The 26,262-nt window shown below is 37.3% G+C and overlaps 2 protein-coding genes across 2 annotated transcripts in view; both read right to left on the reverse strand.

Moving 5' to 3' along the window:
• LOC127061026 (translation initiation factor IF-2-like) overlaps nucleotides 1–26,262 on the reverse strand; it is a 694,470-nt gene that overhangs the window by 54,816 nt on the left and 613,392 nt on the right. The gene's annotated exons all lie outside the window — the stretch shown is intronic.
• NDUFAF2 (NADH:ubiquinone oxidoreductase complex assembly factor 2) overlaps nucleotides 1–26,262 on the reverse strand; it is a 57,907-nt gene that overhangs the window by 25,063 nt on the left and 6,582 nt on the right. The window lies entirely within an intron of this gene.

Below are 26,262 nucleotides of genomic sequence, written 5' to 3' on the forward strand. Positions count from 1 at the left end.
TATTGAAAGGGGAGACAGTGTGGGGAACCTGAGTCTACATCCCACATTCTGATTCTGTTACTGCCAAAGAAGAATTAAAAACTTCGAACTGTAAGGTAGTACACAGCAGATTGACTGTCAGATATTATGCTACTGTATGGAGAAAGAGTATTTTAATTTCGTTTTTAAATTAGCAGATACTGGAAATATATGCAAAGTTCCCATCCCTCATAGAGAAGAACCCACCCCTATTCCCTAGGCTCCTTCTACCAGCTTCTTCTCTTCCTGGGGTGCTGACATGGCAAATTTTGACATATTGAGGAAACATTAAATATGTCTGCATAAAATATTTTATTTCATAATGAAGTGATTAATGCAGTTCATTCCTTCAGTATGCTTTAAACAACTGCTACCAGTTGGGACTTGGAACCATTAGTAGCTAAACTCCACACTATCATTCGTTATTAAGTATTGAATACATAAAATAAGAACTTGTATATAATGTGAAATTCCTTTTCTAAGATTTTTCTTTAGCTTTATATTTTATTTTTAAGCAATGCAACATTTTTATTTTTTCAAGATATGAAATCAGGCAAAGAATATTGAGTAGAATGCCTTCATCTTCAAAACTAGATACTTTTAATCAGTGTTGGAAGTTACACGATTGATACTTATTTGTTTTATAAGTATACAATTCCTATAAACTGATGAAATTATAGTTTGTACCTAGCTGTAACAGAATTTTTTTTCAACTACACCATGGATGATTTAATTTCTTACAGTGCTCATCTACAAAGCAAAACAAAACTACAGAATTACTTTCTTCCCATGCAGAAGATTTCCAGAAAAGCTGAAGAGGTATCTAATAAGGGCTGATCCTATACTAGTCTCGGAAAAACCACTCTTCTCCAGTCTTGTAAAGTTACTAGACTTTACTGTTAGAACAACACCTTTTAAAACCCTGTTCTTAAACTGAGTATTACACCATCTGAATAAATCACCATTAGAAAGAGTATTGAAGAACTGCCACCACAACTAGTGATTGGTATTATTAAACAAAATATTACACTTCTTATTCTGCTGCAAGGTTTCATCCTCCAGATCCCACAGTCAAATCACACTGCAGAGCCAAACTCAGAAATTATTTCCCAAATGTGTTATTTCTGAGTACTGCTGGTGGCTTTTAAGCCTCTCTGCATTTGTGATGCACACATGACACTAATTAACTTCAACTGTCTGATTTGCCTCGTCCCCTAGGTTTTTTTTGGCAGACCACCGCTGACAAATAATTTACATAGGCTTTTGTGGGGAAGATCACACTGAGGCCTCTTTAGATGTAATTAAAACATTTTACAGTTTAGGGAAGTGTTTTTCATGCTAAAGATTGACTTTATTGACTGTTTTGCTTCCTATTAATTCGTCCCCATATTTTTAAACAAATACTTGGGTCTTTGCTACAGCAATGCAAGAAACTTCACTTGTAAGACCATATATTATGAAGCAATTGAAAATAGCACCATAAGAACAGTTTTAACTTTAAAATTAACCTCATTTTCATGTGACCACTGGATGTTAGAAACACTGAAGAACCATTAATGCTCCAAATTGGGATTATATACATAACACAATATATCCAATTGCGTCCTAAAAAAATAGCAGATCATTTCAGAGAGAATTTAGTGGATGTACAGAATAGTAATATAGAAAATCAGATACAACATCATTTACACTGAACACCAAAGTAGCCAAGATTTGCATCAGCTTTCAAGCCAGCAGAAGGGCCAAGAACACTACATAATTGACAGATCTTTCAGCAAGTGATACAGTATTTCCATATGTTACATTTATGTATTTTCTCACTTCATATATTTTCTCAAAACCTTTCAGTCCCAGTCTATTGAAAAACCAATGCTTCATGACTGAAGTGAATTTGTATAAAAGCAAAAGTGTTTAGCAGAAGTTTTGTGGCCTGCTGGCATAAGAAGGGGATAGTCAAAGCCAGCAAAGGAAATACTCAGTGAAACATAAAGTGGTAGTCAATGGCATAATTAAGCAGTTTCTAAATTTCTACAGCCTTATCTATACACTAAGGAAACCAGAAACCAGGTTATATTTTCACAAAAACCCCATGGTTAACAGTAGATATGCACAGATGTTATAAAATTAATATTTTAATTTTTCAGTAACTTCTAAGGAAGAGTCTTTCTATGGGCAAAATATCCTAGTTAATCCATGGCAGTCATTAAATATTATATATATGTATTTATATTTAGAAAAAGCCATTGAAGAACTTTTCACATTAAGATAAATAATGAATCCCAAAATGGTGGTGTTCTATAAACAAATGATTACTATTCTGACACCAACTTCAACAAAAAATAAGTACACACACTGTTCTAAAGATCTTCAGGAGCCCTAGCTTGATTCTCACTGTTTACAAAAGCATTACTTGAAAAAGATTTCCTGTTAATCCTCAAACAAGTTTGTACAATGTGTACAGTTAAACAAACTATGGCACATGTAATGAGTGAGAGCAGAATGGGACCAGGAACAGGGAACTGGGTGTTTCTGGTACCTGAACTGAGCTACCTGAACACGAGCATCTGCCAGATATAAAATATCATCATGTTTTGCAGTCAGCAGATGGAAATAGGATCTTCCTATCAAACACACTATGTGAAAGTAACAATTCCCTTTCAAAATGAAGGAACATCAGATGTTCATGAGAACACAGGACCAGGACTCTTTTGGCTTGCTGATTTGCAACATCTGCATGCTAAAAGTCCATGGAAGAAACATTCCACTAAAATTTTTTTTATTTAATGCACAGACTGAACCTGCAGCCTTTGTGAATTTAAAGCAAATGGCCTAAATTCCAGCTTGCATAGCAGTGCTCTAAACTTCATGATGAAAGACGCATTTCTAAAGCTTACCTTTCTACTGAAGTGATATGTAATTTGAAGAGATTAAATTGTACTTCATCTACTAACAGCCTATTACTTCCTGGTCAGAAACCCAAAATAAACTTCACTTACTCAAAACAAAGGTTTCTAAAATTTTTTTCAGCAGTATCTTACAACTCTCAAGGAACAGGTCACAAATTTCATTCCTGTTTGTTAACCACCACATAAACTGTAGTTTTCCTAAATGTGAAGCAGTACTTAAATTACAAAAGCAACTGAACTATGAGCAGTTCTTAACACCAAGCAAAGGAAGAACTACTTCCCTAGAAGTAATAAACATGGATTTAAATATCTATAGGCTGCAGGAGCAGCCCATCACTGTCAGAACAGGATCAAGAGTTTTCATCTCCACTGAAGAAGGGAAAAAAGTTTGTTATAAAAGACAACCCTTTTAAAGGTGAGTATTAGTTTGTGAAAGCTACTATCTTTTCTTTGCATAGATTTTTAGCTGAGAGAGTCTGTTCACTGATGACTGTGTTTATGTTACCTCCTGGTCATACGTCCAGTATTTCTGCAATAAATACCTTTACCTTAGGAAAGACATAACTATTTTAAAATAATATCTTTTTCCCAAGGAATTATGGTTTTTTTTTTCTAAATTTAGATTTCTACTTAACTTTTGCTTAGTGACAAATTAATAACTTCCAACACTTCATTATATTCATTCATACAATAAATACAGTATCCTGAAATACAAAAAAGTCAAGTATTTGCTCCTAACATCTACCACTTACAGATGTAGTTATATTTTCTCCAATAAATAACACACTCTAAATAATCTAAAATGCTTTATGCTTTATAAAATCATAACAGAAATACTTTTAACTTTAAAGAGCAGGCAAGGCCACAAATGTGAGATGGTTCTAATTCCATTAACCTGAAATGAACCAGATCAGTGATTTCCAGTTTTACAGCAATGCAGGATCAAGCAATGTTAAACTTGTTAAGTGCTGACTCAAGCAAGTCCACAAAAGCTGTAAATACCAGACACTCATGGTCAAGAATTGTGTTTCAATTTTGCTAGTTATATTTACATTTTAACAGCAGTACATTTGGCTTTCCAGAGTTGTCTGCAAGTACTAATTTCTTCCCAAAGGAAGATACATTTCCTCAGACTTCTACTGCAAGTTTGAAGCAAGGGAAATTGCTTCAATTTTTGGAAACATGTACTGTCAAAGAAAGAGACTGACATACACTACAAACATCACAGTCCCTTTTCACTTCCCAAAAGGACTGCCAGCTGACAAACTCGGTAACTTCCTCTGGGATCAGTGCCCATGGAGTTCATGTATGTTCACACAAATCTTATGTTTTGGAAACCTGCTGTGGCAGTTAAATTAATAATATTTGTTCAAGAAACATTTTCCTTCAAGGGACAGACAAATCCCTCTGTTAAATACCCACTGCCATTGCAGCCCCTGGGCTCTCCTAATCTGGCTGCAGGATGCAGCACCACCAGTTCCCACTCCCTGCTCACTGGAAAGCCTTATGTCTTCCTCCTCAGCTGTGAAGCCCATGTCTTTAAAAAGAAGCACTGTTTTGTAAATGAGTCTACAATAAGCCTAACAGAATTACACAACACTACATTCTTTTGGGAACACAAGTGCAAATGATACTAGTAGAAATGACAGGTCCTTGGAGAGCTGATGGAAGCTCAGTGGTCTGTCACAGAGAAGCTTTCTCCCAACTTTCTTTTGGTTTCTTTTAGTCTATCAGATTCAAGAAATGCTTTTCTACCAATTACTGTCAAAATGTGAATAAATCCAAGAATGAGGGGCTTAATTTATTCTGTAAATGTTTGGAATATAGCTTAAAATGGGAACTTAGCATGTATAAAGGGAATTCAGCAGGCAGATAGAAAGTGCACAATAACTTGTACTCTTATAAATAAAAACATAAGGCAGGGAGATAAAAAGGCAGTGATACAGGGAAGAGAAATGGGTAATTGACAGCAAGAAAATGAACTGTAAATAAAATTAAAAGAAAGTCAAACCTGTGAAGAACATTCATTCTGCATTATGACCAAACATAGCAGTGTTATGGACTGGTTTGGATGATTCATTATATTTCAATTAGAAATGAATTTTCAATGATTCTTTTGCAAAAACTCATTACCATCTCTACTTTTTCCAGAATAAGTAGAATTATTACAACTAGCTGCACATATATTCTCAGGGTACTAATGCTAGTTTTGGGGTATAGTATATTTTAATGAATTTTGGAAAATGATTACAGGTGTGATATTTGCAAAGAAAATTCAGTCTTATACAATGTCTGAACACAATTACAGCTAATACTGTACTGCATTTGAAGGATTTAAGAATACTGGTACTACTATTTTACTGTGTTTGCTTTTCATTGTGGAGGTTAGGGAAGAACACTCACCTGTTTCAGCCACAGTCAACCCAATAGTCAAACTTCTGAAGAAAAGTTAGCTAAAGTCCTTGAGATGTATTACCCACTTCATGTATATGCATATCCTACAAACATTTAAAGAGCCCTAAATGTTATTCTTTTTCCCTACAAAATTGCATCTTTCACTTACACAGAAATAAAGAATTTTTAGTTTATTTGGTTAGAGTTCTAAAATAAACAAGTATTTCAAAGGTACTTTTAAAACACTGTTAAACACATACTAGCAAGCAATATTTTAGTTGATTAATAGTAATGTAAAATCATTTACCATTCAACAGGTTGTTGTTTTGGGTTTTTTTTATTACCTTCTAGCTTTACATTGTTAGGTTACTTTCAAAGCTCTCTTCAGAAGTTTGTTTCTTTAAGCTGGTCTGTATGTATGCACACATTAGTTAAGGTACTTTCCAGCAACACTGATCTGGAGGAAAAAATCTCATAGTTTAGCTGATTTTGGTGGGCTCAGAGTGGTGTAGATGGTGAAGAACTAAAAAAAAAGCCTTCACATACCCAAGGAATTGCAGCAATACCTGAACTGTTTTCAAACCTAATTTGAAAAGAAAAAAAACTTAAAGTGAAACAGCTGAGAACAAGGACTAACCATAAGTTGAAGCTTTTTACATCTGAGTCAACCCATTATTTTATTTCATTCTTCTACTCAACTCTCAGACTTTGTGTGGCCTCTATTCAAGTTAGAATGAGCAAATGCATATATAAAAAGCAACAGAGTTGAGTTTTCCCTGTTCTACTTCCAGTCCCAGCTTAACCAAATTGTAGACTAAACTGAAAAAACTGAGGTTTATGTGCTTTCACAGTATGTAGGTAGGTACCTAATCATCAAGTACTTCAATACCTATTTGAGCGCTCATTAATTTAAGACTATCAGGTGCAACTACTGCAATAGATGTCAATGAATTTATACAAAAATTTCTATGTGAAAGCATTTACCCTGATGACAGAGAAAGAAAAGAATGACCACTTTTGGATGGCGACCTTTAGAATTGTATAGCCTATAATAACTGTAATACAAGTGTTTGACACGCAGAGTTTACAAGCCACCAAAAACACAAGCTGTGAAACTTATAAACTCTATAACCAAACAATTTCATTTATTTATACATTAAAGACTAGTAGGTTCCTATACCTACTGCTAGTAAAATTAAAAACAGTTACTCTATTTTGCTTTATCAATTTAATCTCTAAAATGCAAACTCTCAGAAATAAAGACACAGATATTTTCATTACTGCAAAGTTGCCCATTTAGCCTAATCAGCATTCTAACTCATTCTTTGGTGTGATCAGCTCAGATATGTGATTCCTATGTCTTTGTATTAAGATGTCACACAAGCACTTTAATTCTTAAATATCAAAAACACATGACTAGTATCTCACCATGCTAAATTCTGCATTGTCCAGCAGTGCAGAACTCCCTTTTTACTTTCTGCAACACTTGAGGGTCTACTACCTCAAAACTCATATTTGTTGACCTTCCTGAACTGCAGCAAAGGATGGCACCAATGCAGACTACAAACTATGAGGAAAAGGGTTCTGGACACAGCTGGGTGTGTGTAGCTGCCTTGCGGAGCATTGACAGCTACAGGCAGAAATCTCTAACATCAAGATTATAGCAAACATCTCACCACTGAACTTCTCCACAGTCTTAAGATGCACAGATATTCAGAAACAAAGCTGTCAACAGATGGACAACAATGATAGTTTTACTGCTTTACTGCTTCTATTAAAAAAGAAGATACTTCAGAAATACTTCACCGTTTCCTTCTCCTGCCCTCTTTATTCCATAAAAACAGAAAGGGACAGAAATATATAAAATATTGTAACCAAAGAAGATAAAAAATGTAATATTATATCATATCAATGACATTTCTTACTAATCGTTTTGATAACACAAATTTGTTTTTGCAACTGCTTTTTTTTTTTTTTTTTTTTTTGGGTAAATGATGAACATAATGAGACTTGTTACTCAGACAAATAAATCCAAATCTTACATATTCCCTCTTATCTGTGTATGTGTATCTGTGCATGAATGAGAGGGAGCATGCCACAGATGGGATGAGATTTTCACCGCTAAAAATATAATCTATTTTAGTATATTTCAATACTGTTCATTTTCTATCCTGGGAATTTATTATACAATCAAATTACATGTATGATAAATCTTCTGCAATTATTAGTAAGAGTCTTTCAATTTAAGGATGCTCCAGATTTACAGTTGCATTTTACATACTGTACAGATGACTGCATGTACATTTAAAGATCAAAATTCAAATATCTTTAGTTCAAATCAGTTAAACTGAAAAATTTTTGCTTTCCGGCTGCCTGTATTTCTCTTTAATCGTGGTCAGTATAGGACCTTATTACAAGTAATTTGTTACTGTAGGACTGAGGAAAAAATGCTAGCCTCATAAGTTTTTTCATTTCCCCCCCCCACTTTCCCTGCAGGCTGCTATTGTTGATGGCCTTTATGGAAATATAAATTCAATCAGCACCTGCAAATTTCATGAGGCGTCCATCTTCATGCTGAATTTCTAACTGAGTGTCAAAACAATCTGCAGATTTCTCCCTGATGAAACACACTTTGAATTGTAAATTTCTGCAATTTTACCATGTTAGAATTTGAGCTGCACTAAAATAGAGCCAGCCCAGATATAGTGCCTGCCAGATTGAGACAAGTAATTTTCCCCTTCATTATCTCAATTTTGACATTGAAAGGGTTAAAAATAACCCATGAAAAATTATCTGTTTCTTTTTTTTAACATTAAAAATTAAATCCCATTTGTTCTTTTTAGAAGAAAAATATAAAGGTCTTCAAAATACTCCAAATACTCTCAAACTAGTTATTTGAACCTGCATTTTACAGTATTTTGCAGTGATAACCCCCAGCAAGTAGCTGCAATAGAACTTAAAGAATTTCCTGCGGTGCCAAAATAGCTCATAGAGATAATTTGTTTCTTCTAAGTCCCAATTTACATTAAATGTTGATGGAATACAGAAAATAGATGCATAAATTACAAAAATCAAAACTTTAGTAGAGTTTTGAACTGTTTACTGTTTTCAGAACACAATAAAACAAAATAAAGTTTCTCATCCAATTACTGATTCTTGTAGTAGCTTAGGAGGCACACAAAGCTCACCAAGTATATTATAGCAGTTCAAATATTTTGCTTTAGACAAATATTTGTTTCTCTCTTCTGTAGGAATTGATAAGAAAGCTATAAAACAATACCATTTAACCAATTTGCAAGCAAACTAATTAGTCCATTTATTATAGAGAAAGGAAGTAAGAAATATTCACAAAGAGAAATTCATAATTAATGATGATTCATCTATTCATGTAGTTGAGAACTTACTGACTTTATGTTTATTTTCTTGTCTCTGGGATAAATATTGTGGTGGGATAGGTGAAGGGTTTACTGAACTGCACTTTACCATCACTGAAAAAAATGGCACTGTATTAGATGTTTCCATACAAATATCACATTCTAAAACACAATACTATCTTTCAGTTCAGAGAAAATTCAAATGGGCATCTTCTTTCATCTACACCAAACTTCCAGTTCATTATCAGAATAAGGAAAAAAAACTAAAAGTGAGCTACAGAGTAATTCCATTGCAAAGAATTCGATTGTACTACAGTTTTATCACTTTATCATTTCTACTTTTTTTATCACAACATCATTTCTTCAGCTGAGTCATTCCACATTCCCTGCCCCCTCCTTCACTTACCTGCCCTCTATTCTGGTTTATGTGAACTGGACTGACCTGAGAGTTGATCACAATTCCAAACCCTCAGATCCAAACTGATCTACACACTGTAGTTTCTTACCCTATTAACTTGAGTATAATTCACTGATTTAAAAACCAATAAATATGCAAGAGCACTAGCCTATGTCAAAAACTAGGTCAGTCTCCAAAAAATAACTCAGGAAAGAATGCTGGCATGCAGCTGGAGAAAGGCTCGCACTAGTTAGGTGAAATCTTATGCTCTGGCAAACACGTAGGTCAGAGGGGCATGTCGCTCAGAGGAAAATTACTGGGCTTCCTACACTTACTAAACCGACCCTTATAAACTTACTATTCTTCGAGTGTTTCCTGCTCAGCATGACAAAAACACCCTTCAACTTTGCTGAAAATGTTTTTTTGACAGAACTCTGATTTAGTTACAACATTCAGATAAAATAATCTTGATACTTTCACATTTAGCTATCATATACTTATTAGGTTTAACAGAAAAACAAAGACACACACCAATCTCTCCTCTAATACAAGTAATTTTATATAGTGAAGCAGATGTTCTGTCCCACATGATTTTCAGTGACAAGTTTTAGCTGTAAATTCTGTTTGGGTAGGTAGCAAGCGTGGTAATTGCTGAATGTATTATAATAGCTTTCATTATAACAGATTCTTGAATATTATTTGGTCATTTTTATCTGTGGAGCTTACCAGAACAGAAGGTAGGCATAGTAAGACAATCTAGCTCTATTTCTCAAAATATTGAGAGTACTACTTGTAAGAGTTTGTAATAATTTCAAAGCACAGGAACAAAGAATCCTTCCTAACTGTATTAATCATTGCATAATAGCTTGCCTCTTTATGATTTAACTTTAATTTGCATTATTTCAAAACCTCACAATTTCTCAAAAACAATTACTTCTATTTATTCGTATCTTCCAAGTTCTAGGCCATGACACCTTATTAAAGTGCAGGGTGTTGAAGTACTTCCAAAGGAAGATGCTTAAATTACTTCCATCGAATCCATGAAAGTGCAGAATTTTCCAATTTATGCATGGAGTTGGGTTTGCTAACCTCTAGGCATCCTACCAAAACTGAAAACACCAAAGTAATTAAAAACTTAGGGAAGTAAATGAAAAGTGAAAACAGTTTTAGTAAGCCACACAAAGCTACATAAAAGAAAACACACAGCAGTACAAACCCAATTGTGATCCTTTAAAAACCAGTATGATCTATGTATGCCATCTTCTGCACTGTAAAGCCACTGAAGAAGTGTTATTCTCTTCCAATATAACCTAGGATGACAATAAACTTGTACTTGGCAAAGTATCAGAAGTACCACAAATGAACGAAAAGTGTAACTTCTATGGTATTAAGGTACATCACCTGCAGATTGCATTATTTTCCTCCCACATTAAAAGCTTTGCTCTTAATTTAATAACACCTCCTGCACATGCATAGAAGATCATGAGGATTTCCTTTTTCTCACCTTCTTCCTAAGACAACTAGAAAAGTTTTTAGATGGCAAGACTGCTTAAAAAGATTAGAAGCACTACTACCTTATGAAGCTGATTTTTAAAATACAGCATAATGATTGCTAATACTGGAAGCAGGCAAAAGTGAAGTGAATAATAATAAAAAACCAAAAAATCCATTACTTTCTCATCCAAAGTATTCTGCTGCAAGGCAATCCCTATGTAATCTAATCATTCCATTCAAAAAACTTGAAAGATATCTTGTTGAAAATTGCTGTGAAGTTTAACCAAGTTTTATAAACCAAACAATAAATAGTTTCCAAAGCAGGCACATGAAGTGGTTAAAACTGAATTATTTCAAGGACAGCCAGTTGATTCACCATAGGCATAAAATACACACCCTCTCTGGGAACATGAACTCTCGTATATTCTACATGGTCTTCACAGTTTATGGCACTTTGGCAATGAAGCAGGGATGTAACACACAAAGAATACTGCAACAGTGGCCAGTTGTCCAGTGCCATAGCCTTGTACTTAAATTCTCTCAGGAAAAGCACTTGGACACCAGCAAGAAGAGAAAAAAGAAACTTTACAGCTGTTACCATTGAGAGAGAAGGAAATACAATCACAGTATTTCCATCAGCTGATGGATCCCTAGAGAAAAATTGTCATATTAACCCAGTAAAGTCCCAGAAAAATTAAAAAGTGAATGGAAATGTCAGCTTATCCCTCAGGCAAAACCTGACTCATTTCTAGAATTCTGAAAGCATTGCTTAGATAATGGCATCTACAATAACACTGCATCATCCCTAATATACACAACGTTTATCTTTTAAAAAGAAACATGGTTAACATCCAGCCTCCCCAGAAAAATTTCTCAGTATAACAGAAATCTGTGTGCAGGTTTCCAGAAATGCTTGTGTTCCAGTCCTCTGAACCATTAGCAAAACTGTAAGAATCATCATGTTGCTCACTGATCTCCAGTATCACTATTTATGATAGCATTAAAAGCCTTATCTGGAGTGATGCCATGCTAATTAATGCAAAATCAAGCAAACATTATCCTTTTTCTGTTATTCTATACATTAGGTGTAATTTTCAAATGTTTTCCATCAATGAGATGATCAACAAAAAGAATTTCAAACCACCAAAAGATCCTAAAGAGGCTGTGCTCACAATATAACAGCTCTCTAAAACTTGATGTGAAAGGAAAAATATAATCACTAAATAATTTCTAGGTGTCTGTCATCAAATCCTAGCCTTCCATGTTCATTAATATTTACAACTGCATTCCTACTCCCTACTAAAACTAGCACAAGTTTCAATGTCTTTCACTTATTCAAGGATTAGCTCAAACTGCTTTGTTATGTGCCTATTTTCTCTTGATAAAGGGAAAAAAATCCAACTAACCAACTACCATCAAAAAACTGTTTCACAGTTGTTTCCTATGATATTGCATCTTCTCCACACAAACTTCCCTCCCTCAAGGGCATGAGTCTTACAGAATTTAGCAGTCAACAATGCAGACAGAGATGTTAAAGACTATCTAAATTTATTTTCTCCTGTAATCTGCATCACAAATAACAGGTTCAGAGTACTGTCCTACAGAGAAAGTACTGAAAGCAGAGCACTGAAAAGGAAAACAGGAGTGTGGATCTCTTTGTATGGATTCTCCCATCCAGGGCTTTCTACACCTTTGGATTAAAACAGAGGCGAGCATAGGAGATCCACCTTTTTTTCTGAAGGCATGCAGTGGAAGTCCTGTCTATGATACAGGGTAGTACCTACCAGACTAATCCAACGTCACATCCTACACATCCACTAGGCATTTTTCCACTAGGCATTTTTCCACTAGGCAATTTTTTTCACCATTTTATTTTGCACCTATGAAACATCGATTACTTACACTATCTAAACACTTAATATACTGAAGAAACGACCAATCACTCTCCTCTTAGTCCACTATTTTGTTGTTTTTCAGATGCAGACATGGTATTTTTTAGGTCTTTATTATACTTTTAAAAATATACATATAACTATTACTATTATAACTATTATTATAATGAGCAATAGTTCTATTGTCCACGTTAAATATATTTTGCATTCTGTCTTCCATTTTACAAGTTGCAGTTTCTTTTTCTCTATATAGAATTAAGTACTGTGTTTCAGTCCTCATTCATCATCAACAATTTTTTACTCATCACATTTACACAAATCTTCAGATGCATCCAATAGCATCTTTCATTTTGAGACAACTCTGTCACTTTTTATACTTTTGGCCAACTTCCTTATGTTTTATGTTTTCATAATTAGCAATGTCACAATTTTTTTAGTCAGCTCAATCTTCCTTCTAGCCTTCTCTTTTCTACCCAGTTTAGCTGATCTAATTGAAATAATTTAATTTAATCCAACTAGATAAAACAGGTAGACATGTATGCTTACAGGTCCAAACCCAGAGCCAATGCATTCTTGAATTTCATTGCACAGAAATGGCTCGGTATTTTGCAGAGCCACCTCAGAACTTCTGCATCCATACCTGTTCACTTAAAAAATGCATCAGAACCCCATTATCCCAATGCCAGTCCCAGAGTTTGCCATCTTATTCATGAAGACTATCCACTCTTGCCTAGAAATTTACTCCTACAAACTGTTTTAATTTCACAAACACTTATGAGGTCTTCTGTAACACATGATTTCATATGTAATAGAATGATGAAAACATCATTATTTTAAAACACTAACACATTAAAGTATTAAATAGTAATATTTTAACCTAATCTGTGAACTTTACAGTAACATAAAAGTTTCAGTCTGCCAATAACTCTTAAAAAATAAATCTAATGCCTTTTGAAAAGACTCAAAATAAAGGATTACTGAGTAAATCACAAACTGCCATCTAAGAGCACAAAAAAATTCCAAATTCACAGAAATATTGCCTTCATCATCTGCAGGCTCTTTCAGTGCAACAGAAGGCAAACTACAGAACCCGTCTTGGGAAACAACCCTGAGAAAAAGAAGCATGCGCAGCTATTTAGAGATATGCTGGCTACAGACGAGCTAGGTAGTCAAAAGGGGTAAAAAGTTATTCCTATTTGTGAATTGTGCCTAAAATTAGGCACAGTGGTTGCTATACTTTTTACAGCTTGAGGGTATGAGGGGGAGTTAGGTGAAAAAGAGAGAATGAATTTTATTGAATACTGCATACATATCATAATTTGTGTGGCCCCTGTAGGGGCCACTTTCTGTCACTTTCTGTCACAGAAGTGACAGAAAAAAACCTTGCAATTTGAAAAGGGTCAGTTTTATATATAAAAATCACTTCTTTCTGAATCAAAACTGTATCAAGAGTCACCTCAGTATAAATAAAATTTTGTATCTGATAGTTATTTGCAGTTACTTCTTGACTGTTGCTGCTCTGCTTGTTAGTTAACTGTTACTTTTTCATTTGTATCTACTCATATTCTTTCCTTATTGATGGAATTGGTTGACACAACTGGATTGGAAAGGGAGGGATTGATGGAACCTATAAATGGAGGCAACTCATTCTGGAGTGTTTACCTTTAACGTCAAACCAAGACAGCGGGGAAAAAAAAGAACAAAATACTCCAGCATGAGACTACTCCAAATCTCAAATGCCAATACATTTCTGCTCACTTTCCCTCTGAACTGTTTTACTGGCTTCAAAATCAGTTATAAATGGAATAAATCACAAAAATCAATCCAACACTAAAGCTCCCACCAAAGAGTGTTCTTTAAAACTTTTCAGTCCTTTTAATACCATTTGTTTTGTAACTATATTCATTATGAGGAAAATTTCTGATTTGTTCCAACCCTTTTCTGCCTCTCACCTTCTGCCTCTCACCTAATGCTTACTTACTTGGCCTTTCATGACATTTCTTCTATAAAGTCAGTCAACAATACTGCCTTCAAAAAAACAAACAAACAAACAAAACCACCAGCATCCTTTCTCACTACAGTTGCATTTTCTCTCTATGCTACTTCACTGGCTTCTTGCTTTTTCTCTTTCATCAGCAAGATGAGCTAGAAAAGCTCCAGTGTACTACTGCACTTACAGCATTTGTTCTAACAGCTAGTCTCAGAAATACATAACTAATAATTATCTTGCAGTGCTTACAGAGCAAGTGCCTCATGGCACTGCCTGTCCTTCATCCCTGCTTGTCTTCCTGTGTTTCACCTCTGGAGACACTGCAATCTTTGCAACACAAACACCCTTCAGACAAGTATTAGTAGTAGAGATACCACAACATAAATCAAATCACTTTTACTATTTCCTTTTTGATTCTAATTACTGCAAAGCACCCTCCACAGTTCTGCTGAGTTTCCTACCAATATACACCTGTCTTATGTGGCATTGTGTTTTTAAAGATTTGTTATTATTAGTTATGTTAGTTGTTCTGTGTTAAGAAAATGGTTTGGTCCTTAGTTCCCCCCATGTTCTCCCCTCATGATGGTTTGTCCCAGGTTGTTTGTTACTTTCCCGCCACTTGCCTGCCCATCAAACCCAGTGATCCTTCCCTCCTCCCTCCCTGCCCTTATAAGTCCTCTCCCCTCCCAGTGGTGCCACCTACTCCCCTTGTCAGTCACTGTAACCACCCCCCCCCTTTTGTTCGAGATTTTTCCATGTCAGTCACCCTTACTGTGCTGTGTGATTTGCCCCTGGGGCTTTTCCCCTCCCGTGTATGATCTTTATTGGTTCAAATATGTTGTTCGTTCCTCCCCTACCCTATTCTTATTGATTACTTTGAGTCTCCCCCTTCCACGCCCACTCCCTGTATCAGCTCCCCCCGTGCCCGAGCCTGTCTCCTTTGTCTTTGGAACCCTTAGGGAATAAAGCCCCCTTGACAAGCACGCAAGTGTCCTCTCTTTTTCCTTTGCCTTGGACTCCTCGTGGTCTTATCCTCGCCTGTGCCACCCACACCACAGACGGCACCACCACCTGGGGTCCTCTAATGGAACCTGGGGGTGGCAAATCTTGTGTCTTCCTCCAGCCAAGCTTGGGGAGCTGCTAGCCGGGAAGAGCCACAGTCTTACACAAGAAACAAATTTTTCTCTACTAAGACTTTAGTCCTGCCTCCTTCTGTCTTAACCATCTCTCTCTCTCACTGGCTTCTCCAAATACATGTATAATTTTCCTGTAAAAATTGCATGTCTAAACCAGGTCTTATTATCCTCCCTTTCCACATATTCATGATGAATGACGTCATTCTCTTCTTTTCTGTCTGGTACCCAGGATTTCTCTTCAGTGTGTAGGTTCTTTCTGCATAGGATATTTCCTGTATGATCTTCCTGATTTTCCATGCTGCTCAATCTGCTATTCAGACACACCTACAACAATGTAATTTTCCTATGTCAATGCATATGCATCCCACCCTACTCACAAATTTGTAACACTGCTGCAAAGATAGGTTATCTAGTCAGGAACTGTGGGAACTCAATTGTGTCTTTAGACCCTCTACAAGGTTTTTATTTCTCACCTGGACTACAGCGTACTTTGTTTTCAAACTCCTGTGCAAGGAGTCTCCTCCGTACCCTTCTCCTCTTTCGATAGCCTGAGACATGAGGACTTCAATCACATACAGGTGTGTATCAATCAAGTAAAATTTATTTTCTGTTTCTATTCACTAAATGGAAGAACTCCATGAATATCCACAAAGTAATTTCAGAGTTTTCTTTTATCTTCTATTTGATGTGAAATATAAAATTTCTGCCATGAGTGGGTTGTGGTTTTGCTAATAAGGATAGCCATTATTATCCATATTTAACTACAGTACCTCTTAGGCATCAACTTTAAACACCTTTAATAAAGGCTATCCCTTCTATCTCAATGACCAAGCAGGTACTAGAGATGCAAGACATTGCTGTGGCTCATAGGCATAATAAAATCTGAAAATAAATTTAAACAACACAGATGGGAAAAATAGTGCTGCAATATTCAGGAAGATAAAAGAAAACTAGATATGGCTCTTGTTCTCTCTTCAGCAGTACAGAAAATTTTGAAGTAGTTCTACAAGAGGTCTTTTCCTACAGTAAGATAAAAAATTTGAAATAACTGTTTCTAAACAAATACATTTCACCAGCAGCAGCTGAACTTCACCATTCTTCCAATTTAATTCTTTTTATTCTAGTTCCAGAAGAAGGTGCTTCTTTTCAAAGAATTTGGGTTTTTTTTTCCTTTTTGGTAAAATATGGAAGATAGAAAACAGACATCTACATATAATAAATTGGCAGTAAGGAGGAAGTTAAATATTTGAGATTTCCTAACTTACTTTTTTGTTTGATTTTTTTTTAATACACCTGAAGGGAGAAATATAATTAGGGAGGCTGACAGAAAAACGACAAGGAATCATCACTGTTATTGCATTACATTGAGTAATGTCAGTGTATGAGTCAAGATGCCTAAAATCCACCTAGTAGCATTGTGCTGGTTTTGGCTGGAGTAAAGGCAATTTTCTTCCCAGTGACAGGCATGGGGCTGTGCTTTGGATTTGTGCTGAACACAGGGCTGACAATACAGAGATGTTTTTGTTATTGCTGAGCAGGGCTCACACAGAGCCAAGGCCTTTTCTGCTTCTTATACTGCCATGGTGGTCAGGGGCAGAGTGCCTGGGAGGCTGAGAGGAGACACAGCCAGGACAGGTGACCCCAGCTGAGCGAAGGGATATTCCAGACAAGGTGACATCACACTCAGTATACAAAGCAGGGGCAAAAAGGTAGTAAGCGGGGGGACATTTGGAGTGACGGCACTTATCTTCCTCAGTAACCATTACACTGCTATCCTGAAATGGCTGATTTTCTTCTATATATGGCTATCACTTTCCATATTGAACAGTCTTTATCCCACCCCTCAGGTTTTCCAGCTTTTACCCTTTCAACTCTTACCCCAATCCTGCTGATGGGAGAGGAAGCAAGCACTGCATGAGACTTGGTACCTGACTGGGGTTAAACCACAAGCCTCTAGAAATTCACACTTGATAACATGCAGAACACATGATCTAGCATCAGTGATTTTATCATTAAGTAATGCCTATTTTATCTAATACCTATTACACCCAAAGAACGAAGAAGTTAGATGCTGAAGTCAGAGCTGACCTCAGGACATGTTCACCAACAGAAGAAAAAAAAACAAAACCAATTTTACAGAACAGCAGGTAAAATTTATTTCCTTCCCTCACCCACCTATAAAGACTCACATTTGCACTTTACACATTTGAACAGGAATGCATCACACTGTGCTACTATAACAGATTATCAATTTCTTATCTTCTAGCTCATGCAGTTGATTTCCACTTAATTGCCCATTTACATTTAGGTAGCTGTAGTCCTTCCTCACAATATGCCACACTTTGGTACTAGAGAATGATTTCCTTCATGTGCTCTACACCAGGATAATACAGCTACAGGGATTCAAGAACACTTGAAAAGGAATAAAATCCCTTTCAGCTAAAAAGAGGACAGAGTCTGCAAGTTGATGTATTTTAATTTCCAGTTCTTTTGTTTTGATTCATGAGGTAATGTAACTTTGTACTGGCATTTCCATTACAACCCCTTTTAAAGAGTACCAGCCATTCTATAACCACAAACCAGATTACTGAATGCATTCAGTTTGCATGCTAAGTACATGGATGTTGGTAAGCAGTCTGAAACTAAGTTTATATCTAAACTTCTTGCTGCTTAGACCTTTGAGGACAATTCAAATAAACTTTTTCAAGATGCAGAAGTCTTTGGAAACATTTCAAGGCAAAAAAAGCATTCAACATAACAGTTTTGTCAGCACAACAGATCCATAAATTTTAGCAAGTAATGGCTAATACACAAATGCTTGGAAGCCAGTTTCCGTCTTCATGTCCACCTTCTTAACTCAGGGAACCACATGCTCTATTTTTTCAACTGAATTAAACTAGCTCAGCAACAGTTCTCATGAATGCAACTTTCACCTTGAAGAAGAGAAGAGGAAGGATGAATGAGATCTCTCCCTTTTATCAGTGACAAACTCATGTTAATCAACAGAGTCAAACTCATGTCACCTTCAGGTTCACAACAGACTCTGGCTCCAGTTCTCTGGACTTTTTCCCACGCTATTACATACCTGGGTCAGACACAAATCCAGAGTGGCCCATTTTCCAGCTCTGGCTCAGAAATTGCTTACACAGCATGTCTTTTCAAGCTGAGATGATGAAAATGTCACAAAACCAGATGATTTCATAAAGTACCTGTCATCTCCCACTTAATCATTTCAAGAACAACCTAGGAAGTTTTGGTATGTTACACTGAACCAATGTCAATACTTATGGATACTAAGAAAATTTTTCCCCCTGAAATTAGAAAATATCCAGATAGAAATATCAAGTGCATTTTAACAGCATCAAAAAATGCCTCCATCTTGATCTGAAGAAACTCAGAGAGTTACATTTATTACACTGAGTAGTAAAAAATAAATCCCAAACAGATAAGATAATAATCACAATTTATTTATAAAATTATATTTTGATTATTTTAGAATCATTACAATAGGTTTAATCTAGATTGTTGTTTTGTATAAGACAACAGTGGCAAAGTTCTATTGCTATTACAAATGGGAACTAAGAAAAACAATATTTGCAACCAGCATTTGCAAATCTCCACAGAAATGTAAAAATGTAGCCTTTGATTCTTTAGAATTACTAGAATTACCCAGATTAGTAGTTCAACTAGCATTTCAAACTAGAGGAGCCACAGACAGCAGCCAGCTGGGATTGTTCTCATTCCTGGATGCTTTTTAGCTCTTTACACAGCTTGTGCCATGAACCAGCCCAAATAACTCTTGCTGAAAAAAATCAGCACACTAGGTTAGACAGTCAACAGATTTAGCACAAGGCTGCACAACCACTTGTAGTGAGTATTAGAAAGCAGACATGAGCAGCTAGAGGAAGGAACAGGACCACTGTTTTTTTTTTTTGCCAAAAATACTAGACTCTACTAACTCAGATCAGAGATTTACTTTATCACAGAAATAAATATGGATAATAATTTTACTATAGCCAAGTAGTTTTGCAGAAAATTGAACTATTAGAAGTTTAATTTTTGGCAATTTTAGAGTTCAGTGTTTCTATCATATTGCCTAGGTCAAGTATTTACAGTTTAAACACCAGAACACACTACATGCCTTAAAGTAGCCATTTAAATACAGAACACTCTCAATAAGTATTTTGCAAAAATGGCAAAAAGTGGAATTCTGGAAGATAAAAGACATTCTGTCATTGACCTCAAAAGAATAAGTTTTGTCTCATTTCTTATGGAAAAGCATTCAAAGTTTCTATTTTAACAACCTTTTGTAGTAAAAGAGAAAACATAAAGATGATTCTGACCATAATCAAGCCATATTAACAAACTTTTCCTAACTGACTAAAAATTGGAAAAGATACATTACAACTGCTTATGAAAGTTGTGCCACTATATCTGACACATTCACAGTACCACAATCAGAGGTTGTTGGTACCATACCAAATTTTTTAAACATTTCTGGAGGACCAGTCCATCTGAAGCTTTTGTTTCTTCAATATTGTGATGACTACACTAAACAGCACTGTAGCTAACATACAGGGAAAAGCCACCACCTCTAAAGTACAAGTATATAAGGTCTGATGGCTAAACATAACTTGTAGCACTTTTCAGGCATATTTAAACAGTTTTGGTTTCTTTCTTTGCAATCTCCTGGTACTCTTGCTCTTCCTGAACCTTTCAAAACACTCACACAGCAATAAAGCTTTAGTGCATGAAGGAGGTTTATCTGTTTTTTAGTTTCTTTCAATTTAAAATGAAGGCTTGTTTATAGGAGAATGAGGAAAACTGCTAGATACAAAAAAAATCAGGTTAACACTGAACTTGCTGTGCCTGGTTTGCCTTGGGCTTGTCCGAAAAAGTAGCAGAAAGAACCGCTTGGTTCTTTGCAGTGAGACTGCAAAACTATCAAGTAGACAACACCTACTGTCTTTAATTGCAAGGTCTCTTAAAATTGCCTAAGGCTTTGAGGATGTTATGTTCTCCCCAGCCCCCCATAATTGCTACTGTTAGTAACTGTTTTTCTTTACAAATTACACCATCCCTGATGTCTGGAAACCGGAGCAAGTGTTCCTTTAGTACCCTGTTATCTGCATGCATCTGCTCCAGATAACAGCAACCAGTCTGGAAAACATAGATCTTGACATTCCGAGTGCCTGGGAACTTTATCTCCCCCTTCCTCAATTCCTAATCAGTAGGTCTGCTTTACAAGAGAAAGAGCAGAAGCAGCCAGCAGCCTCCTTCGAGTATCAATTTATTGTACTGAAGATGCTGAATTAGGACTTGACTTCTAATTCCTCTCTCATGTACTGTACATTCTGAGAAAAAGTATCAATATTCAGCTGACTTAAGTTTAAATATGCAGCAATAAATTTAGTTACCAACCTCCATGACCAACCTTTATACAAATCAGACATGAACTATACTTACCTGGATGAATTCATCCCCTGATTCAGGCAGAACCTTACCTTGACTGCCATCAGTCTTTTGGTAGCACATTATAATGCAGAGAGCAAAACATTATATCAAAGAGCTCAATTTGTCTATCTGAATTTCTTCATTACATTGTATATCTTCCTGTTACAACTACTAAATTGGGGTACTCTTGGCCATAATGAGTCACTGGTCTGTGTGTATATATATGTATATACATATACACACACACTCTCATATATATATATATATATATATATATATATATATACATTAAAAAAAAAATATATATATATATACACACATACAGGGTTTTTGTGGCCAGGTTCTGTTAGTGGAGGGGATGCCTGCAGGGAGCTTCTCTTCCCTGAGAAACTGTGAGAAGCTCTCCAATGTCCGACAGAGGCAAGGCCAGAAAGCTCCTGCACAGACCCACCACTGGACAAGGCCAAGTCCATCAGCAGCATTGGTGGCACTTCTGGAATACACACTTTAGAGAATTCACAGAATGACTAGGTTGGAAGAGATCTTCAAGATCATTGAGTCCAACCCATAGCCTAACACCTCAACTAAACCGCAGCACTAAATGCCACATCCAATCTTTTTTAAAACACATCCAGGTATGGTGACTCCACCACATCCCCGGGCAGACCATTCCAGAACTTTATCACACTTTCAGTAAAAACTTTTGCTTTATATCCAACCTGTATTACCCTTGCTGCAGCTTAAGACTGTGTCCTCTGGTTCTGTCAGCTGCTGCCTGGGGGAAGAGACCAATCCCCACCTGACTACAACCACCTTTCAGGAAGCTGTAGAGAGGGATAAGGTCACCCCTGAGTCTCCTTTTCTCCAGGCTAAACTCCCCCAGCTCCCTCAGTCATTCCTCACAGGGTTTGTGTTCCAAGTCCCTCACCAGCCTTGTTGCCTCCTTTGGACATGCTCAGGTGTCTCAAGGTCCTTCCCAAACTGAGGGGCCAGAACTGGGCACAGCACTCAAGGTGCTGCCTCACCAGTGCCCAGTACAGGGAAGGGTGACCTCCCTGCTCCTGCTGGCCACTCTATTCCTGACACAGGCCAGGATGCCACTGGACTGTATGGCCACCAGGGCACTGTCCAGACACACCGTCCCCAGCCTGTAACACTGCAGAGGGTTACTGGGGCCAAAACGCAGGACTCGAGAACTGGACTTGTTAAACTCCATCCTGTTGGACTCTGCCCATCCATTCAACCATTCCAGGTGCCTCTGAAGAGCCCTCCCACTTTCCAACAGATGGACACATGATCCCAGCTCAAGGTTGTCAGCAAATTTACTAATGAAAGACTCAACACCATCAATAAAGACATTGAACAGAACTGGTCCCAGCACAGACCCCTGAGGACACCACTGCTAACTGGCCCCAGCTGGATGCAGCACCGTTCACCACCACTCTCTGGCCCGGCCATCCAGCCAGTTCCTAACCCAGCAGAGTGCTCCTGTCCAAGCCGTGGGGTCCCAGATTTTCCAGGAGTGTGCTGTGGGAGACAGTGTCAAAGGTCTTGCTGAAATGCAGGTACACAACATCCACAGCCTTTCCTGCATCCACCAGGCGGGTCACCTGGTCACAAAAGGAGACCAGGTTGGTCAAACACGACATACTCCTCCTAAACCCTTGCTGGCTGGGTCTGATACCCTGGCCATCCTGTAGGTGCTGTGTGATGACACTCAGTATAAACTGTTCCAAACCTTACGGGGTACTGAGGTCAGGCTGACCAGCCTATAATTGCCAGGATCCCCCTTCCCACCCTTTTTATGAATGGCAGTCACATAGGCCAGCTTCCAGTCCTCTGGAACCTCAGCAGTGAGCCAGGAGTGCTGGTAAATGATGGAGAGTGGCTTCACAGGCTCATCTGCCAGGTTGGATCACCCTGGGATGGATCCCATCTGGGCCCATGGATTTATGAACATCCAAGTGGCTCAGCAGTTCTCTGACTGCCTCCTCCTGGATAACAGAGGGACCATTCTGCTCCCGGGCACCATCGATAAAATAGTTACTGTGCAGATGAAGTTGCAACCAGAGAAGAATGAGAATATGTGAGAGCTAAACCTCTGCAGACACCAAAGTAAAGCGAAGAACGAGAGTAAGAAGGTGTTTTCAGGTGCGAAAACACCCTGTAGCCCAAACTAATTTGGATATGAGTCCTTTGAGGGTCTTCTTGTGGTCATTTGGGAATGTCCCATTCCTCAAAATTCACTTTTATGGTCCCAGATTTTCTGATGAATCTTCTTTCCTTGAGAGTATCTCAAATATGTGGTCAGGTCATGATGCACTTCTCTTTTCATTCTTTACTCCAGTACTCTATCTGTGTCCTCAAAACTAAGACATCAACTAGTACATATTAATCACTAGTACAAATTAACAATGAAGCATTAGGTGTCACAAGCCTTTTTAGTCACAACAGGGAGTTAGCACAAGACCACACTGACCTCTGGTATTTGTACTAAGCACTGTGTGGTACAAAACTAAACACTAATCACGGGTCATTCACTGCTGTGTGAGAGTTAAAAGAATTTTCCAGCATCTTCCCCCACTGCTGCACAGACTTGTACTTGAAGAAATATCACTTGTTCAGTAACATCTGTAGTGAATGTTCTGTTCAGTGGACCTCCTGCTGCATATTGCTATGTATCTTTCCATTCCATCTTTCTGTTTGTAGTTGTCTGCACTAACTTTTCTTGATCCTGGAGTTTGATATCCCTCTTACAGACACAAAATATCAATCAGTACATTTGCTTAATTGTTCCAAAGCTAGTGACATTTTCAGTTCCTACAGTACTGACCAAATCTTGCAGAAGTTTGCCAGAATCCACCCTTTCTTTGATCTCTTCTAAAAATTTCATACAGACTGTAATTCCTGCTGATGGTGTCTCCAGTTCATCCAGTTGAAAGAGGCTAGTTAAATCACTTCACTTCAAGAAGGATGAAATAACATTGTTTTTAGCACACAGATGGTAATAAACAAGGGACATTTAGAACTTAAGATCTCACCTCCCTATTTCAACATTTCCATTCCCTCAACCTGTCACATTCATTTCTCAATGCTCTTCCCTTCTGTGCAACCACTGTGCCCAGAGCCTGAGTAGAAAACTGACTCTTCCCTTTCCTCAAAGCAAAGCAGTTCTTGTATTGGCAAACCTGATGTTAAAACTATAAAATCCCTGGTGACAGCAACTTTGTTATTTTAAAGATTTATAAAGAGCACAATAAACTTACAGCACAAAGCAGAAGCCAGACCTAATTATTTACCTAATTCTCTATTCTTCAGGAGAACCTTAAAAGGTTACATTGGTCCATAGGGTAGCATGCCAACATTACTCAGCTATTTTAATCTCATGGTTTCTTAACTGCAATCTTTCGTTAAGCTCTTTGTCATTTTATCTTTTTTAAATGACACCAGTGGTGGGTAGCCCCACCACTTTCATTTAAATGCTTAATTTTGTTTGCACTCTTATTTTACAGTAACAAACAATTCCTAAAAAAAAGATACACCAAATTAGGTACCAGCAAAAATGGACACTGCAAATTTTCACATCAGAATCACAAGTAACAAAGCATGTATACAGTATTTATAATCTTGTATACTCAAATTCATGTAAATAACGCACTGAAATTAATTATACACACCCATATTAGAAAAAAAGTTCCCTGTACTGACTACTGGCACTCTCTTCTGTAAAACCTGTTCTTTCATTTCCCAACATGATTTCAAACCCTAAAATTTTAAACATAGGTGATTTGTTCTTTTTATGCATATTAATGATGGATTTTTTTTCCTCCTTTAGAACCAGAAAAGTAAGTTGAATTCTCCTTGTATTTCAGAATAATAAAACTAAAAGGCATGGAATTTAGTCAAAAGCAGGCATGATGATATACCAACAATCCTCACTGATGTAATGATCATGTTTGCAACACATTCAGCCCTATTACTTTTAGCTCTACAGTTGCTGGCTGTTCAAATCACCATGATTAAAATACTGCTAAGATTTTTCTACCTATTGAAAACATCTATCTTTATAGCACTACACCACCTTTCTCTCTATATACATCATAGAGAAGAGTTACTAATACAAGGCAATTTTTGATACTAACACATGGAAATTTTTTAATTTTTTTTTTTTTTTTACTATCTGATTTATTGGCAACCAAAGAAACCCAAAAAAAGATACCCACTCAAACCATTACCTCTTCGCACACCTCTGCTGAAAGAATCAAAATAGCTTTTCAAGCCAAATGCACAATAATTAACTTGGAAATGTACAGCATTTGAATGTTAATAGTAGCATGCAGAATTTAAAAAGATCAGCATCTCAGTTTAATACCAATACACACACTGAATATCAAACCTGGCTGTGGCAATGGCCAGATAATAGGTAAGTTATTACCTGTCTGCATGACTACTTATTGCTATTCCTGGTTTTTCAACTCAGAGAGATTAATACCATGCCTTTTGCCAGTTTGCTTCTGGCAACTAAAAGAAAAACATATGGAACAGATTATCATGAGTGCTCTCATGTGGCACATCCAGGAGAACAAGGGGATCAGTTCCAGCTAGCATGAATTTAGGAAAGGCAGGTCCTGCTTGACCAGCCTGATCTCCTTTTATGACCAGGTGAGCTGCTTAGTGGATGACAGAAAGCCTGTGGATGTCACCTACTCAGACCTCAATAAAGCTTTCAACATGGTGTCTCATGGCAATCTTCTGGAAAAGCTGGCACTGTTGCTTGGACAGAAGCACTTATCTCCCTTAAAACTGTCTGGATAGCTGAGCCCAGGGAGTGGTGGTGAATGGAGTTTCGTCCAGCTGGTGGCTGGTCACCAGTGGAGTTCCCCAGGGCTCTGTACTGGGGCCAACCCTGTTTAATTTCCTTACTGATGATCTCAATAAGGAGATTGAATACACTGTCAGTGAGTTAGCAGAGGACACCAAGTTGGGTGGGAGCATTATCTCCTGGAGGGATCTGGGCAGGCAGGATCATGGGCTGAGGCTAATTGTGTGAGGTTCAAAAAGGCCCAGTGCCAGGTCCTGCCCTTGGGTCACAACACCCCCAGGCAGCTCCAAAGGCCAGGGCAGAGTGGCTGGAAGTGCCTAATGGAAAAGGAGCTGGGGGTGCTGGTGACAGCAGCTGAACATGAGCCAGGGTGTGCCCAGGTGGC

The sequence above is a fragment of the Serinus canaria genome, chromosome Z (genome assembly GCF_022539315.1).
Source record: "Serinus canaria isolate serCan28SL12 chromosome Z, serCan2020, whole genome shotgun sequence".
Taxonomy (NCBI): Eukaryota; Metazoa; Chordata; class Aves; order Passeriformes; family Fringillidae; genus Serinus; species Serinus canaria.